This window comes from Ursus arctos, unplaced genomic scaffold (genome assembly GCF_023065955.2).
Source record: "Ursus arctos isolate Adak ecotype North America unplaced genomic scaffold, UrsArc2.0 scaffold_5, whole genome shotgun sequence".
Taxonomy (NCBI): domain Eukaryota; kingdom Metazoa; phylum Chordata; class Mammalia; order Carnivora; family Ursidae; genus Ursus; species Ursus arctos.
In genome coordinates, this window is record NW_026623067.1 from 74,878,126 (window position 1) to 74,897,123 (window position 18,998).

General features: G+C 36.1%; 1 protein-coding gene across 12 annotated transcripts in view; it reads right to left on the reverse strand.

Annotated features, from left to right (window-relative positions):
• FAM172A (family with sequence similarity 172 member A) overlaps nucleotides 1-18,998 on the reverse strand; it is a 428,036-nt gene that overhangs the window by 310,470 nt on the left and 98,568 nt on the right. The gene's annotated exons all lie outside the window — the stretch shown is intronic.

Genomic DNA, 18,998 nt, shown 5'->3' on the forward strand with positions numbered 1-18,998 from the left:
TACCGAATCAAGGAGGAAAAAGTCAGAGGTATTCTACACAAAAAAGGAAAATTAATCCAGCAAATTTAGACAGTATTACTGTTTGTAGCAGGCAGAAACATAGTTCCTCAAGTATGTCCACATTCTGACTCCTGGAACCTATTCATATGTTATGTTACATGGTAAAAGGAATTATGCAGATATGATTGAGGTTAAGGACCAGAGGGGGGATTATCCTGGATTACCCAAACTGGCCCAATCTAATCCTTTAATTTTTTAAAACTGGAAGATTACAAAAGGACAAAGGGATGCAAAGTGAAATGACCTTGAATGGTCATTGCTGGTTTTGAAGGTGAAGGAAGGAGACCATAAGCCTCTAAAAGGTGGGATAACCCTTCAACAGCCAGTTAGAAAACAAGTCCCCAGTCCCGTATTTACAAGGAACTGAATTCTGCCAACAATTCAAATAAGCTATAAACAGACTGTCTCCTAGAGTCTCCAAAAAGGAACACAGCCTGTGTATACCTTGATTTCAGTCTGGTGACAATCATACTGGACTTCTGACCTGCAGAATTGTAAGATAATATATTTGTGTGGCTTTAAGCCACTGAAATCATAGTAATTTGTTACCGCAAAACTAGAAAGCTAACGCACTACTTCTATGAAGGAAAGCAAAGAGAGTGAGGAAAGAGATACCGAGTAAAAGCAATGATTTAATAGATTTCAATGGTCATTTTAAGATGTATTGCTCTCTCCAAAAATGTCTTTAATCATCTATGCACAATATCTCAGAGAACATTATAGCAGCAACATAATTAAAAGTCAAATTTCATGAAACAAAATCAGAAGATGATTTTTTTTTAGAAAATTAAGATGTCAATTGCTTTGGTGCTATATTCTGTAATCTAAAATAGATTCTCTATCCTGCTTTCTTTAAGGAGCCTAAAATTCTTTCTTCTATGTATATATATTCATTCATTTTAGAAAGAGTATGTTAGATGTATGCTAGAATAGCTTTACTTTGGTTAGTAATGATAATTTCAAACACTACAACACTGCACTAGAATGAGGCAATAATCTAATCGTTATTAACCAAATAGTATTCCTATATCTTAACATAGTAGTTAAAATTACGTTCATTATACCTTCACCAGAAGGTAGTGGTGCTGTAAGCCTGAAAAAATAAACTAAAAATATGTAGGATCAGACAAAAATATGTACAAAGTTATATAATGGCCTGCCACTTCAGGAAAAAATGACCTAACTAAATGAGATTAGCTAAAATGAGCAGCTTATCATTTCTGAAAATTTCCTATTATCTATGAAATTATAAAATATCCTTATGTTTAAAGCAATAAAAAAACCAATCAAATTTAATTCAAACCCAAGTTAATTCTACCACTATGCAAAATACTTCAGAGACATATTTGAGAATTAAAAAATTAAACTATTTTGGCAGTTCATACTTAAAAGTTAATATGAAATACAATATTATGGTTAATTCTCAACTTTCATACTACATGATAATAGAAAATGGTTCAAAAACTGCTTACATTTGGTTTCAAAATACATTATAGGGCAAGTGTCTTCATAAAATATCAAGCCAAATAATAAAACCATACATCAGTAGAGTTGGAGAAACACTATGTAACTTGACCAATTTGCCTTGCTCTCTAATTCCTGACTGCAGAAGAAAAGCAACCATAGGCTAAACCCTCTATCTCTTAAGCAATCTGTCTGCCTGTCACATGTCAACTGTTTCAGGCAACTTTTCATACCTCATCTCAACCCTACCAAGATAAGATGAAGTGTCCTGCCTCCATGCTCCTGTGGACACGACTGAATAGTATCATGTAATATATGAGTTTCATATCATTCACCTTTCAGTTACCAGACTAGCCTTAGAACATTATAATTTTGATATCCTACCTTTACTCTTCCTTGTAGCCACACAGGAGAGTATCTGGTACATGGAAGGGAGTTAAACACAGTACACAAATTCTCCTCACTATTCATCCTGTCTACATGTTTTAAGGGAGAAAAGTGTTTGAGTTTTTTAAAAAAAAATCTTTAAAAGAAAAGATTAAAAAACAATCTTTTCTAATCCTGAATCAAGGTTTAGAAAGAAAGCATCAAGGATTCATTGCCATCTTGCTTACATGCGATTGTACGCTGCATTTAGAAAAATCAACAAACGATAATTTCAAAAGGAGATGAAAAAAAAAATCTCTGTCCAAATGTCATCTGTGTTAAAATATTCACTGGAAACACTGATTCTAGGCTTAAGAGATTAAGCATGCTCTAAAGAGAAATCTTCATTCTAGTAAGAAACATAAACTTCTGGTTTCTTGTCCAACATACAAAGAACTTGGAAGCAGTCACTACTGTCCTCCCCAAAAAAAAAAAAAAAAAAAAAAACCTGAACAAACTAAAAATCAACAACTCTCCTTAGATCTATCAGAGAAATGAGGTCAAAGAGCAAACTACTGTTCTGAAAACTGGAAAAACAGACAGGCAGATACAGAGAATCAGGGCTTAGAGGAAGCAAAATCCCAGGTGCAGAAGTCATAGGTTGAAGCCAGTACTGTGGAAGGAATACCTTAAACTGTAAGTGATTAATTGCTCAGGCTCAGTATGGACTAGCTTAAGAATTAAAAATTAATAGGAGGTGGAGCCTTAAAGACAGATCTCCCAAACATTTCCCAATTTTATTTCCATGAGTCCCAGGAGGTTCTCACTGTGAAGACAGAAAAATCCTTTCCTGCTTCCAGCAGTGGAAGGGGAAAAGTAACCATTCTGAAATATTCTAGACCTTTTTGTTCTCCTTAATAAGGCCTGCCCATAAAAAAACTATTTTACCAGCGCTTAACTGACATGAGGGAAGGGAAATGCCCAATTCGGGCTCACTAAAGGAATCAGACCTAATGATAAGAGTATAGAGCATTTCCTCCCACACCTCCCCACATTACCACCACATCACTAGGGTTCCTATAAAATAAGAGGGAATTACAGAAGAACTGTAGGACTCACATCCTATTTAAGTTCTCTAGGAAAACTCAAAGACAATAAGAGGAAATTTTGGCCTTGGACCCCAGAGCTATAGCAAATAATAAACACAGCTGAACCCCTAGCCAGATAAACATAAGACCTGAAACTAACCACCCATCTATTGAAGTTCCTTTTCCCCAATACATTATGTCTAGCTTTCCACAACAAATTACCTAGCATACTAAAAGACAAAAAGAAACGGTCTGAAGAGATAAATCAAGCATCAGAAACAGATATGGCAGAGAATTCAGAATTATCAGACTTGGAATTTAAAGCAACTATGGTTAACATGTTAAAGAATTTATTGGGAAAAGTGGACAATATACAAGAATAAGTACATAAACAGACAGACAGAAAATCTAAGATAAAGAATCAAAAGGAAATGCTAAATCAAAAACACATAACAAAAATGAAGAATGGGGGTACCTGGGTGGCTCAGTTGGTTAAGTGTCTACCTTCAGCTCAGGTCATGATGTCAGGATCCTGAGATCAAGACCCGCATGAGGTCCCTGCTCAGCAAAGAGTCTGCTTCTCTTTCTCCCTCTGCCCCTCCCCTCCACTTGTGCTCTCTGCTCTCTCTCTTGTGCTCTCTCTCTCAAATAATAAATAAAATCTCAAAAAAAAAAAATGCAGAATGCCTTTGATGCAACCATTAGTAGAATGGACATGAACAAGGAAAAAAAAATCAGAGTTTCAAGATATGTCAACAGACATGGCTAAAACAGAAATGTAAAGAGAAAAAAAACAATGAAAACATGGAATAGAGTATCTGAGAATCGTGGGACAATTATAACAGGTTTAACAAATATAAAATATGAATACCAGAAGGAGAAGAAAGAAGAACTATGTCAAGTAATAATGGCTCAGAATTTCCCAGTTAATGACAGACACAAAACCACAAATCTAAGTAGTACAGAGAACTCCAAGCAGGATAAATACCAAAAACAATACCTAGCTTTATCACATTAAAACTGCGTAAAACCAAATACAAAGAGAAAATCTGGAAAAGAAGGCAGAGAAGGGACAGGGGGGATTCGGAGAAGGGAAGGGAGGGTAGTGTGGGAATTTAGTTACAGAGAAAAATGAGAATTACATCACACTTCTCTTAGAAACAATGCAAGTATGAAACAAGACCAAACCAGAGAGGGAGACAAACCATGAGACTCTTAGTCATAGGAAACAAACTGAGGGTTGCTGGAGGGGTAGAGGGTGGGAGGATGGGGTAACTGGGTGATAGACATTGGGGAGGGTATGTGTTGTAATGAGCACTGGGTATGACATGGGACTGATGAATCACAGACCTGTACCCCTAAAACAAATAATACACTATATGTTAATTAATTGGATTTCAATTTAAATTTTTTTAAATAAAAAAAAGAAAGAATGCAAGCAAGAAGACAGTGGACTGAAATATTCAGTGTTGAAAGAAAAAAACCCACCGATTTAAAATTCTGTATCCAGTAAAATCATCCTTCAAATGTGTAAGAGAAATAAAGACAGTCTCAGACAAAAAAAATGTACAGAAAATTTTTTTGCAAGGCGATCTGCCTTGCAAACACTGTTAAAAGAAATTATTCAGAGAGAAGTAAATTATAGTTAGAAATTTGGATGTACATAAAGAAAGGAATAGTATGAGAAAAAGAACAAATAAAGGTAAACTGTATTTTTTTATTTTTCTTATCCTTAATGGATCTGGTAGATAATAGCTTGTTCAAATAACAACAATGAATTTTGTGATTATAGCTTATAGAAAAAAATGAATGACAGCAAGGTTATAAATTATGGGAGGTAGAAACTAAGAATACTCAAGTACTTGCATTACCTGTGGAACAGTATACTGTTATTTGAAAGAAACACTGGAAGGAAAATAATTACTACTGATAATTTTCCTAGATTTCTTTTAATGAAACCACAATGGAAGAGACAGGAAAGTAATTCTGAGATTATATATTCAAGAAATAGTGCCCTTAGCTACCAATAGAATAATGTCCTCTCTGGAATTAGAGTCTAACTAAGCTTTTTTCTAGCTCAGGGTTTCTCAATACAGGAATTAAAGAAAATTTTAACAAAGTGAGGAGGGATGATCAAAGAAATAAGACTATAGAAAGAAGGAAAATGAAGTCTAATAAAAAATCAGTTCTCAGTGGAGTACTTCCAACAGAAGGGGTACGTTCATGCTGCAATAAATTCACTTTAGACATTTACTGAGCAATTGTTGCGTGCTTATCATGTATCTCATACATTTCAGCATTATTTCCATTCCTGAGTTAAATAAGAAGTGAACACTGATACACTTTATCCCTACAAAAGCAGTGAAATAATTCTGGCGGATTAAAATTCAAGGTGATCAGGGGGGAGAGGGTGATACTAAGAAGCCTCCCAGAAAGTACTTCAGACACTTTTGGAACTGGATTTGAGAAATGAAATGAGATGAGAAGACATATTTGATAAGAGATATGACTGGATAAAGATAATATAAATATTTTAATTGGATGAAAATATAAAGTTCATTTTACTACTAGATTGTAAGGCTTCCATTCTTTCTTACTCTGAAGGAAATCCTCTTGTTCGCAACAAATTAAATTTGGCCTGATAGACTCAGAGCAATAACAATTTTTATTTCACAACTTTATTAACAACGTAAGATACAAACCTCTCTATTGTGCCTATTAGGAGAGTAAGAACTTTAGCCAAAACACAAAACAACAAAACTCATAAATTGTTAGTTATATCTACCCCTAAGGAGAACACTTAAATGCTAAGAGTAAACTGATTTGGGGAGTAAAGGTAAATAAATATAACTGAAAGAAAAATTCTGAAAGATTTAACTGTATCTATGAAATCCTATACTTCCTGCAATCAAAGAAAAGTCTCAGAAATTAGACTAAATAAATTACCTACCTGAATTAGTAAAAGATGAATTTTAAAATGTTTTAAAGGAACATCTTTTAAAGACCCTTAGGCTAATCAACGTGGTAGAAATCTAGTTCTAGTTGACGGAATGAAATTAAATCATTTGTAATGGGTATAACGAAGCAAAAGTTTACTTTCAGTTTTCTGCTCAAGATGATTATGTACATGGTATTTTTATTAAACAGATATTCACAGAACGGTTGAAAATAGCTTAGTTCTACCTAAGCATCCCCTTTTAATATTATTCATTTGCTTAGGAAGCTCTGATTTCACAAATAAACCAAGAGGTCAGTATAGAACTCTGACTTAGAGAGGTGCCTGGGTGGCTCAGATGGTTAAGCGTCTTTGGCTCAGGTCATGATCTGCAGGTCCTGGGATGGAGCCCCATGTTGAGCTCCCAGCTCCGTGGGGAGTCTTCTTCTCCCTGTCCCTGTGAAACAGCCCCTGCTTGTGCTCTCTTTGTCTCTTGTCTCTCTCTCTCAAATGAATAAAATCTTAAAAAAAAAGTATGACTTATAAATGTATCACAAATGTAAAAAAAGTTTGATATTATCAGGTTTTACCATACTGGAAGTTTGGTATTATTTTGGAGACAGACTTTGCTTTTAATACAATCTATACTAAATTATATCTATTTTGTGTTACTCAGTTCCACTTCACTTATTAATAAAAACAGCATTAAAAAAACTCCATGGCAGGGGTGTTTTGAGGAAGATGGCGGCGGACTAGAAGGACCCTAGGCTTGTATAGTCCCATGAACACTATTAGATAACTATCAAATCATCCTAAATACCCCAGAAATCAACCTGAAGACTGACAGAACAAACACCACAATTAAAGGGAGAGAAGAGCCCACAACGAAGACGTGTGTTCATCAAACTAAAAAGAATAAAAACAGTAAGATTTTTTAAAAAATTTAAAAACTCCAAGGCTTTTAAGAAACCAGTCTTACTCATTTTTGTCTTCAAAGTACAATTGGTAGGAGATTTTAGGTCGGAGCAATGATTTGACTTACAACACGTTATCCCCAAAAAGGAATGTTAGGAACATTCACACAGTGTAACTTTTACTTTCAGGGATGAACAATGACAGCTTTACTTGGGCATACAATTCTAGATCAACAGTTATTTTCTCTGGTGTTTTTTGGATTCCGTGGTTGTAGTTAATACTTCTGCTATCAGTCTAATTGAACTTGTTGGTAATCAGGCTTCATTCTCTGGTTTCTTTTACAGCATTCCCTATGTCTTTTATGGACTGCAGATTCACTATCATGTCTAGGTGCAGATTTTGTTTTATTAATTTTCTTGAGGACTCAAAGTATTTTCTGAATCTTTTATCAATTCAGAGTAAGGCCTTGTTTAGTCTTATTTCCTCTACTTGACTACATTCCTTGAGAATAAAGAGTATACTTTGCACTTAATTGTAGTTCAAACAAAAGGAAGTGGAATAAGGTGCTCAATAAAGTTTTGCTGATTTTTAACTTTTTCTAAATATTCATTAATGAAATAGAAGAAATGAGCCTAAAAGAGAACCCTGTAACTCAGTTGATTATTCCTTTATCCTCCCAATACTTTCTGGGTATTTCTTAGTCTCATACATTTCAGACTAAAATATTTAATAGAATATACATGGTATTCTTAGATTTTAAAGTGAAAAAGAGTGACTAATAATGAATAAGATACTGTTTAATTTAGGGCATTTTATAATATTTTATCTGTTGTATATCTGTAAAAATACTGCAGCTAAAATTCAGGATGGCTGATTCCAAAGCTAGCTCATGTTACTTTGAGAATGAACTTTACTACTGGATAATTTGAGCATCTGTAGTTCTTCCACTGTCAGAAAATCTGAATGAAATACTATAGTTCCCAGAGTATGCCACTCCTACAGCCCTTGCAGCCTCAACTCCTTCTCAATTACTATCTCTACACCTTCAGACATATAGATACAAAACACTGAGTCACTTTACAGTGCTAGGAGTGTAATTCAGCATCAGTTTCATGTTACTGGCCAAGAGAGTGGGTAGGAGAGAGTCTTGGCCATCTCAAAGAAAAGTCGTCTAGGGGCCCCTAGGTGGCGCAGTAGTTAAGCGTCTGCCTTCGGCTCAGGGCGTGATCCTGGCGTTCTGGGATCGAGCCCCACATCAGGCTCCTCCACTGGAAGCCTGCTTCTTCCTCTCTCACTCCCCCTGCTTGTGTTCTCTCTCGCTGGCTGTCTGTCTCTGTCAAATAAATAAATAAAATCTTAAAAAAAAAAAGAAAAGTCGTCTAGCTTCAGTTTTTCAGTTTGTGATTTGGGGAATGCAGTAAGAGCTTAGTAGAGAGAAATCACCTATAGTTCTCTCTTCTGTAAAATCTCATTATTCTGCCTCAGTGCCTCACCTGAGTTTTGATTAATTAAAAATTTCTTATTGGTATCAGTATACACACTTATATTTGTTGTGTTGTGTGTCTGTGTGTGTATATATATCTCAAATATTTTAATATGTATTTCAAAATACATATATCCATCTATATAGACAAAATGGATATAGGTATAGATCTACATGAGTGTATAGGCATTTATGCATATATACATATATATCTGTACACACATCTATATTTTATTTATTTCCATATTTACCTATCTACAGAGAGTAAAACTATGAATATATACACATGTATATGCACAGACATGAACACGTTTGCTGAGGGCCTAGAAGAAATGTCAATGTCACCAATGTACACACCTTGGTGTGTAGATAGTGCGTGTGTGTGTGTATGTATACATATGTATATATACATACATATATATACACACACATACATAGACATATATGTAAACACCTTTTCAATAAAAGTAACCAGGGCTCATTGAAGAGAAGGTTGATTCAGAGGCTTGGGTTTTATATGTCATTCTCCATTAGGAGGAATCACGGATCCTAAGAGAAAAGGTTGATTCGGGGCTTGGAGCACAGCAATTACAAACCTGAAAAAAAGGGGGGATTTTTGTACCAAGAAGTAAGAAAATACAGAAACAGCAATGAATAAATACCAAAATAACACAAAAAACTGCTTGACAAGAACTCTTCTAGTCAAATCTGGGATAACTTAGGCATTAAAACTATGATAGCAATAAATTATATGACTCACTGAATAAAATAAGAATCTATGAGTCCACAATGATATAAACAACTGAATGAATAAAGTTAAAAAAAAAAGAGAGAGCTCTTTCTTATATAGAATACCAACTAACATATATAGAAATCATGATGGAATTAAAAAAACCTCAATGGATGCTAAAATTAATAGGCTGAGGTTCTGAAAAGAACAAAGCCTCAAGTATCTGCCCAAAAAGTACTTATTGATTACAAAGAGGAAAATAATAATAATATATGGTATGATCGGACAGACATCACCAATATTGGAGCAAACCAAAAATGTACTCTTTTTTTTTAAACTTAAATATAGTTGACATACAATATTACTATGTCAGGTGTAACAACATAGTGATTCAACACTTATATATATATTATGAAATGTGCACCATGATGTCTACTTACCATCTGTCACCATACATAAAGTTACTATAATATTATGGCCTATATTCATTCATTCAAAATCACGTACTCCTGATAACATGCAGTGAGGACAAAAAATCATTTCTAGGGTACTTCTGTCAAAAATGCATAACCTGAATGTAATCATGAGAATACATATGACAAACTCAAATTGAGGGTCATTCTACAAATGTCCTGAACTCCTCAAAAACGTCAGTGTCAAGAAATACAAAGAAAGGCTAAAGAATGATTCCAGATTAAAAGAGAATAAAAGGACATGACAATTAAATGCAGTATATGAACCTGGATGTAATCCTGGACTTGAAGAATATTGATTATTAAGTACATTATGTGACAATTAGCAAAATTTAGATGTGGCTTGTAAATTGTATTATATTAAATCAATATAAAATTTCCTGATTCTGATAATCGTACTGTAGTTATCAAGATAATATTCTTGTTCTTAGAAAATACACACAAATGTACTGGTGGCAAAAGGGTATGATGTTTCCAACTTACTCTCAAATGGTTCAGAAAAAAATCATATAATATACAATATACATGGTTCCTTATAATCATGCAACTTTTCTGCAAGTGTGAAATTATATTCAAACAAAAAGTTATTTTAAAATTTCACAAACTGTTCATATTCCTACTTCAGGTGCTACTGACACTGCATTTATTTTCACAAGTATTTCATTTGAAATGTGGCAGATGACAAATAGGGTAACAACAATTTGCTTTCATTAAAACATTTTAATTTCTTGAAATGTTATGACAAGACCACAACTATACTCTACGAGTATAATATTCATCCATTATTGCTTGTCAAAATCAAGGACTCAATGGAGTAATAAGTCTTAAGAGTTTGCTAAGTTTGAGCCTGTGTTTATCTCCCACCTAAAATTCTAAAATTGTCTTAACTTCCCCCATTATTCTCTAATTCCCCAAAACTCAATTCAAATGCTACCTCCTACTTAATGTTTTTACTTATTCTGCCAATGAACCCTATCTTTCTTATGACATTTAGTGTTCCATCTTGATTATCTCACATTCTCATTTGCCCACTGAAGTGAACACTTTAAAAGAATTATATCCTACTTTAATTAAAAAAAATTTTTTTATATCCTACTTTTAGTATCAATCACATTGTAGATGAGCAATATATGAATAATGAGTGAATGAAAAACAATTGGTAGTGCTTGCAAACATGTGGCTTTTCAGTTTATCAAGAACTGTAAGTAATACAGCACACTTGAAACTCTACATATAACTTCTAACTTCCTTAAAACTTAACTAATTATAGCCCACTATATTGACTGAAAGCCTTACCAATAAATAACGTAAAGTCAGTTAAATAACACATGTTATATGTTATATATATTTTGTACATAAGAATATATACATATATTCTTACAATAAGGTAAGCTAGAGAAAAGAAAATGTTATCAAGAAAATCATAAGGAAGAGAAAATACATTTACAGTACTGTACTGTATTTACTGAAAAAAACAACAAAACCAAAAACTGTGGTGGATCCGCACAGTTCAAACCTGTGTTACTCAAGGGTCAACTGTATTACATTGGGACTCAGAATCATTTAGAATAAAGATCTGCCCAGTAAGTCACCTAACTATTTAAAAAACAACACTTTTCCCCTTTAAAGGTCCCATTTATCCAACCTCTACATTCCATCCTACCTCCCTCCTAGGAAAGGATAGAGGGAAGATGGGTTGGAGATGCGGGAGAAATGGAGGAAGGAAAAAAAATTTCTTAATAATTAAAGTTTAACATCATTCAATAATGTCAGTTTGGCTAAACCTAAAAAGGTTCTTTTGCAACTCTACATTAAAAAGACTATGGAATGGCAATGAGTTGCTTAATAAGAACCAAAGCACATTTGCCCCGGGGGCATGTCCTCTTAAGTCAGAACTACTTCTTAAATTTCACTAAAATTGTCTCCATTTCATCCCTATTTTTCCTCTTAAAAGCTTTTATACTTCACCATCAGTGGGTACATTCTAATCTTTAGTCTTTTGAAGTAACTTCTTTTTTTCAGCATATCTTTGAAATAAAATTCATTCCTTCCAACCTTCCATTAATATTCCCTGGAGTTCTGCTCTGCATCCCTAGCTGTCCTTCATTTATATCAGCTTCGGCTCAGATACTCTCACATTTTCCTTTTACCTCTTCGAAAGAAGAGTCCTCCTTCTTATATGCCATCTTTTCTCCAACAACCAGATTCTTGAACAGCTTACCAGAGCAATAGATTTGTAAATGTATCCAACTAACTACTGATATCTCCTACGGATTTCATGGGCACCTCAAACTGACTACATTCAAGTACATCCAACTATACATGTTTTAGATACCCTATTTTCCTCTGGTACATTCCTCTGGTACGTTCATCAACACTATAAAAGGCACCACCATCCACCTAACTTCTCAAGCCAGAAAACTAAACATCTTGAGTCCTTCTACCTCATCCTCTACTTACAGTCAATCATCAAGTCCCTCAAATAAATAGTGGAATTTCTCCACATTCCCTCATGTCTACTATTGCCATTCTAGTCCACTGTAATCTATCAAAAGGTAATTATCTCTTCCTTGGATTGCTTCTGTAGCCTCCTTCTGCTATATTTAATACCTACTTCCTTCAGATCCTACCTCCTGTTAGCAGGCCTACTACTCATTTAAAAATGCAAATCTGATAAATTCCCAGTACTATTAGGGAAACATCCCAATCCTTAAATTTTTTTTTCTTTAAGATTTTATTTATTTATTTGACAGAGAGAGACAGCCAGCGAGAGAGGGAACACAAGCAGGGGGAGTGGGAGAGCAGGGAGCCTGATGCGGGGATTGATCCCAATCAGGACCTGAGCCAAAGGCAGACGCTTAACGACTGAGCCACCCAGGCGTCCCCCCAATCCTTAAATTGTGCGATCTCCTGCTGGACCTGGCCTGGGCCTACTTCTCAAGTTTCATTTCTACCATTCTATTTATTTATTTTTTTGTCTTGTGTAGCCACAATGACTTTCTTTTAAATTTTCAGATGTATCAGGATCTTTTCCAGCTCACAGCCTTTGCAAACACTGTTGCTTTGCTTGGAATCCTCTTTCCATTCTTTGCTTATTCAGTTTAACATCTTCCTTGCCTGGCCCCCAATCTACCACAAGATACAGCTAAGAATCTTGCATTCCTTCCTCCCTAACGCTTAGATAATATTAATTATGTCTCTTCCAAAATCTGTCTTTCCCATTAGACTTTGAGCTTTCAACTATATAAATCTGTCTCAGGCTAAACGTCTAGGGCCTAATCCATATAAAGGAAATAAAATATTTTTTTTAAAGTAATAATAATAGCAAACATATGCATAACATTCACACTAACGTAAGTTCCTTTAATAAATCTTCACTCTTTTAATCTTTGCAACAACTCTATAAAGGAGGAAACCACAGCATTTAAATGGTTATGTAACCTGCCCATGGTCACATAGCTAAATAAGTCATAAAGTCTGGATTCAAATGTAGGCAATTTGCCTGCCCTGAAGTCTAGAATCTATTTTCTGACCTTATATGATATACTGCATCTCCTATGTTACAAAGTCAATAAAGTCCCTGCCAAAACTATTTTATGCTTACATTCATAATGAAAAGACATTTAGTTTAGAAGGTAGGAAAAGAAAAATGTAATTTTTTTTTTTTTTAAGATTTTACTTATTTATTTGTGAGAGAGAGCATACAAGCAGGGGATGGTGCAGGCAGAGGGAGAAGCAGGATCCCCACTGAGTAAGGAGACCAATGCGGGACTGGATTCTAGGACCTTGGGATCATGACCTGAGCCAAAGGCAGACACTCAACCAAGTGAGCAACCCAGGTGTCCCAAGAAAGATGTAATCTTTATCCCGTGGGGTTCACAGATCCTACCCAGTCAGTCCTCACTTTGGGTTAAGAATACCTGGCCTAGGCATTATCGCCTGGAGCCTGTAGAACGTCCCACAATAAGCAATACCCTGGGCTCAAAAGGGAAAATTGTTCTGATCCGTATCTTTCCTGAGATGTACATTATAAAAAGCAGAGCTCTAGATTCATTTCCTGGCTATACAAATTTATATGATTTTAGTTTTAATATTAGGCATGTTCAGATGATTTGAGATAAAACATTATTTATAAAAACAACTGCAAAGGCAAATACACATATTTGAAAGACTTTGTGCCAATTTTTATCAGCATACTCAAGTAAACACATTACAGTTCACATGGGTTTTTTTGGTGTTCCAAGATGGTGGAGGAGTAGGAGACCTAAATTTCATCTGGTCCCAGGAATTCAGCTAGATACCTATCAAACCATTATGAACACCTAGGAACTCAACAGGAGATCGAAGAAAAGAATAGCAGCAACTCTATGAACAGAAAAGCAACCACTTTCTGGAAAGTAGGACATACGGAGAAGTGAATCTGAGGTGATATATGGGAATATATACCGCGGAGGGCAGACGGAGCCTCTGTCAGCCAGCTACTGGCAAATGAGACAGCAGCGGAACACAAAATTGGAACTTTAAGAAGTCTGCTCCAGTGAGGGACGTTGCTCTGGTGGCTAAGCCAGGGGTAGAACCCTCGCTGGGACAGTGTGGTCTCAGGACCCTTGGGGTCACAGAAAGTCTGGGGGTGCCTGAGTGTGGCAGAGCCCGCAGGTATCAGAGTGGGGAAGCCGGCTGCAAAGAGTGACCCCAGGAGTGGGCTCTCACCTCGGGGTTGCCATAAACCATGACTCATGGCACAGTCGAGCCACTGCTCTTCGAGCTGGGGCCCAACAAGCGGCAGATCCGGGGAGACTCTCCTTCCTCCCTGGGGAGGAATGGTGCAGGAGCAAGCCGCAGGAATATGCTGGGTTTGGAGACTCCAAAAAGGGTCATGTGCCAAAGATAGAAATACTTGGTCACAGGCCAGGTGAGCATGAAGTATGGATGGAGACAGGAGTGATTGACAGCTTTTCTCTGAGGGCACACTGAATAGGGGGGCCCGAGGTCTTGGCTCCTACAGAGCCATTGGTTGGGAGGCCACCATTTTCATTCTCATCCTCTAAAGCTGTATGGAAAGCCTTCGGGGGAACAAAAGCTACAAAGAGCAAACCAGAGCCGGATCACTTAGCAGATCACCCCTGGCAAAGGCAGTGCAATTCCGCCTGGGGCAAAGACATTTGAGAATCACTGCAACAGGCCCTCCCCCAGAAGATCAGCAAGAACATCCAGCCAAGACCAAGTTTACCAATCAATGAGAACTGCAAAACTCCAGCGCTAGGGGAATACAGCACATAGCATTCATGGCTTTTTTCCAAAGATACTTTAGTCTTTCGAAGTTAATTTTTAAAATTTTCTTTATTTTTTCTTTTCCAGTATCTTTTTTTTTAATTTTAATTTTTATATTTTTAAAGATTTTATTTATTTATTTGACAGAGATAGAGACAGCCAGCGAGAGAGGGAACAAAAGCAGGGGGAGTGGGAGAGGAAGAAGCAGGCTCATAGCGGAGGAGCCTGATGTGGGGCTCGATCCCAGAACGCCGGGATCACGCCCTGAGCTGAAGGCAGACGCTTAACCGCTGTGCCACCCAGGCGCCCCTTTTTTTTTAATTTTTAGTCTTTCCTTTGTCAACCAACTTCTTATCTTACCAATTCCTTTTTTTTTTTTTTAAAGATTTTATTTATTTATTTGACAGAGAGAGAGAGAGACAGCCAGCGAGAGAGGGAACACAAGCAGGGGGAGTGGAAGAGGAAGAAGCAGGCTCCCAGCGGAGGAGTCTGATGTGGGACTCGATCCCAGAATGCGGGGATCACGCCCTGAGCCGAAGGCAGATGCTTAATGACTGAGCCACCCAGGCGACCCTTACCAATTCCTTTTTTAAAATCTTTTTTAATTTTCAGTTTTACAGTCATATTCTACCCCTTCATTGCATTTAACCCTATTTTTTGTGTGTATATGTATATATATACATATACACACACATATATAAAACATATACATATATACATATATTTTTTCTTTCTTTAAAATTTTGGCATGCAGTGTCTTCTAACAGACCAAAATATACCCTAAATCTAGTGTATGGCTTTGTTCTATTCACCCCCCTGATCACATTCTCTCCTTTTATTTATTTATTCTTTAAATTATTTTCTTTTTTCAAACAGCTTATCAATTACTTTTTTAAAATCTTTTTTTAATTTTTACTTTTGCAACCATATTCTATCCCTTCATTGTACTTACCCTTATTTTTGTGTGTGTGTGCGTGTGTGTGTGTGTGTGTATATATATATATATATAGAGAGAGAGAGAGAGAGAGAGAGAGAGAGAGAGAGTTTGGTTTTTTTTCCTTCAAATTTGGGAGGCAGTTTCTTCTAACAGACCAAAACACTCCCAAAATCTAGTGTGTGGCTCTGTTCTATTCACCAGCCTGATTATACATTTTTTTTATTTTCCCCCCGGGTTTCAGGTCTCTTCTGAGTTGTTTAGGGTATATTTCTCTGGGGTCGTTGTTACCCTTTTAGCATTTTGCTCTGTCGTTTCATCCATTCTTCTCTGGACAAAATGATAAAATGGAAAAACTCATTTCAAAAAGAAGAAGAAGAGGCAGTACCCACTGCCAGGGACCTAATCAATATGGACATTAGTAAGACGTTGGAACTAGAGTTCAGAATAACAATTACAAAGATACTAGCTGGGCTTGAAAAAAAGCACAGAAGATACTAGAGAATCCCTTTCTGGAGAAATAAAATCTAACCAAGTCAAAATCAAACAGGCTATTAATGAGGTGCAATAAAAAATGGAGGCTCTAACTCCTAGGACAAATGAGGCAGAAGAGAGAATTAATGATATATAAAACCAAATGATGGAGAATAAAGAAGCTGAGAAAAAGAGAGATAAACAACTACTGGATCATGAGGGGAGAATTCAAGAGATAAGTGATACCATAAAGCAAAACAATATTAGAATAATTGGGATCCCAGAAGAAGAAGAAAGAGAAAGAGGGGCAGAAATATATTAGAGCAAATTATAGTGGAGAACTTCCCTAATTTGGGGAAGGAAACAGGCATCAAAATCCAGGAGGCACAGAGAACCCCCCCCCTCAAAATCAATAAAAATAGGTCAACACCCTGACATCTAACAGTAAAACTTACAAATCTCAGAGACAAAGGGAAAATCCTGAAAGTAGCTCGGGCCAAGAGGTATGTAACCTACAATGGCAGAAACATTAGATTGGCAGCATACCTATCCACAGAGACCTGGCAGGCCAGAAAGGACTGGCATGACATATTCAGGGTACTAAAAGAGAAAAATATGCAGCCAAGAATACTATATACAGCTAGACTGTCATTGAAAATAGAAGAAGAGATAAAAAGCTTCCAGGACAAACAGAAACTAAAAGAATTTGCGATCACCAAACCAGCCATATAAGAAATATTGAAAGGGGTCTTCTAAACAAAGAGAGAGCCTAAAAGTAACATACACCAGAAAGGAACAGAGAAAATATACAGTAAGAGTTACGTTACATGCACTACAACGGCACTAAATTCATATCTTTCAATAGTTACCCTGAATGTAAATGGGCTAAATGCCCCAATCAAAAGACACCTGATATCACATTGGTTAAAAAAACAAGACCCATCGATATGCTGTCTGCAAAAGACTCATTTTAGACCCAAAGACACCACCAGATTTAAAGTGAGGAGGTGGAAAACCATTTAACTTGCTAATGGACATCAAAAGAAAGCTGGGGTGGCAATTCTTATATCAGACAAATTAGATTTTAAAGCAAAAACTACAATAAGAGATGAGGAAGGACACTACATCATACTTAAAGGCTCCACAGAACAAGAAGATCTAACAATTGTAAATATTTATACCCCTAACATGGGAGCAGCCAATTATATAAGCCAACTAATAACAAAATCAAAGAAACACAACAACAGTATTACAATAATAGTTGGGGACTTCAACACCCCCCTCACTGAAATGGACAAATAATTTAAGCAAAAGATCAACAAGGAAATAAGGGCTTTAAATGACATACTGGAACAGATGGGACTTCACAGATATGTTCAGAACATTCCAACACAAAGCAACATGATACACATTCTTCTTTAGTGCACATGGAACATTCTCCAGAATACATCACATCCTGGGTCACAAATCAGGTCTCAACTGGTACCAAAAGATTGGGATCATCCCTGCCTATTTTCAGATCACAATGCTTTGAAACTCAAACTCAATCACAAGATGAAAGTTGGAAAGAACTCAAATACATGGAGGCTGAAGAGCATCCTACTAAAGAATAAATGGGTCAACTAGGAAATTAAAGAATTTTAAAAATTCATGGAAACAAATAAAAATGAAAACACAACTGCTAAAAATCTTTGGGATACAGCAAAGGCGGTCCTAAGAGGAAAGTATATAGCAATGCAAGCCTTTCTCAAGAAACAAGAAAGGTCTCAAATATACAACCTAACCCTACACCTAAAGGAGCTGGAGAAAGAACAGCAAATAAAGCCTAAACCCAGCAGGAGAAGAGAATTAATAAAGATCAGAGTAGAAATCAATGAAATAGAAACTAAAAGAACAGTAGAACAGATCAACGAAACTAGGATCTGGTTCTCTGAAAGAATTAATAAGATTGATAAACCCCTGGCCAGACTTACCAAAAAGAAAAGAGAAAGGACCCGAATAAATAAAATCATGAATGAAAGAGGAGAGATCACAACCAACACCAAAGAAATACAAACAATTGTAAGAACATATTATAAGCAACTATATGCCAACAAATTACACAACCTGGAAGAAAGGGATGCATTCCTAGAGATGTATAAACTACTAAGACTGAAACAGGAAGAAATAGAAAACCTGAACAGACCCATAACCAGTAAGGAAACTGAAGTAGTAATAAAAAATCTCCCAACAAACAAGAGCCCAGGGCCAGATGGCTTCCTAGGGGACTTCTATCACACATTTAAAGAAGAATTAATACCTATTTTTCTGAAACTGTTCCAAAAGATAGAACTGGAAGGAAAACTTCCAAACTCATTTTATGAGGCCAGCATTAACTTGATCCCCAAACTAGACAAAGACCCCATTAAAAAGGAGAATTACAGACCAATATCCCTGATGAACATGGATACAAAAATTTTCACCAAATCCAACAGTACATTAAAAGGATTATTCACCAAGAGCAAGTGGGATTTATTCCTGGGCTGCAAGCGTGGTTCAACATCTGCAAATCAATGTGATACACTACATTAATAAAATAAAGAACAAAGACCATAGATACTCTCAGTACATGCAAAAAAAGCATTTGACAAAGTACAGCATCCTTTCTTGATTAAAACTCTTCACACTGTAGGGATAGAGGGTACGTATCTCATTATCATAAAAGCCATCCATGAAAAAACCACATTAAATATCATTCTCAATGGGGAAAAACTGAGAGCTTTTCCCTTAAGGTCAGGAACACAGCAGGGATGTCCACTATCATCA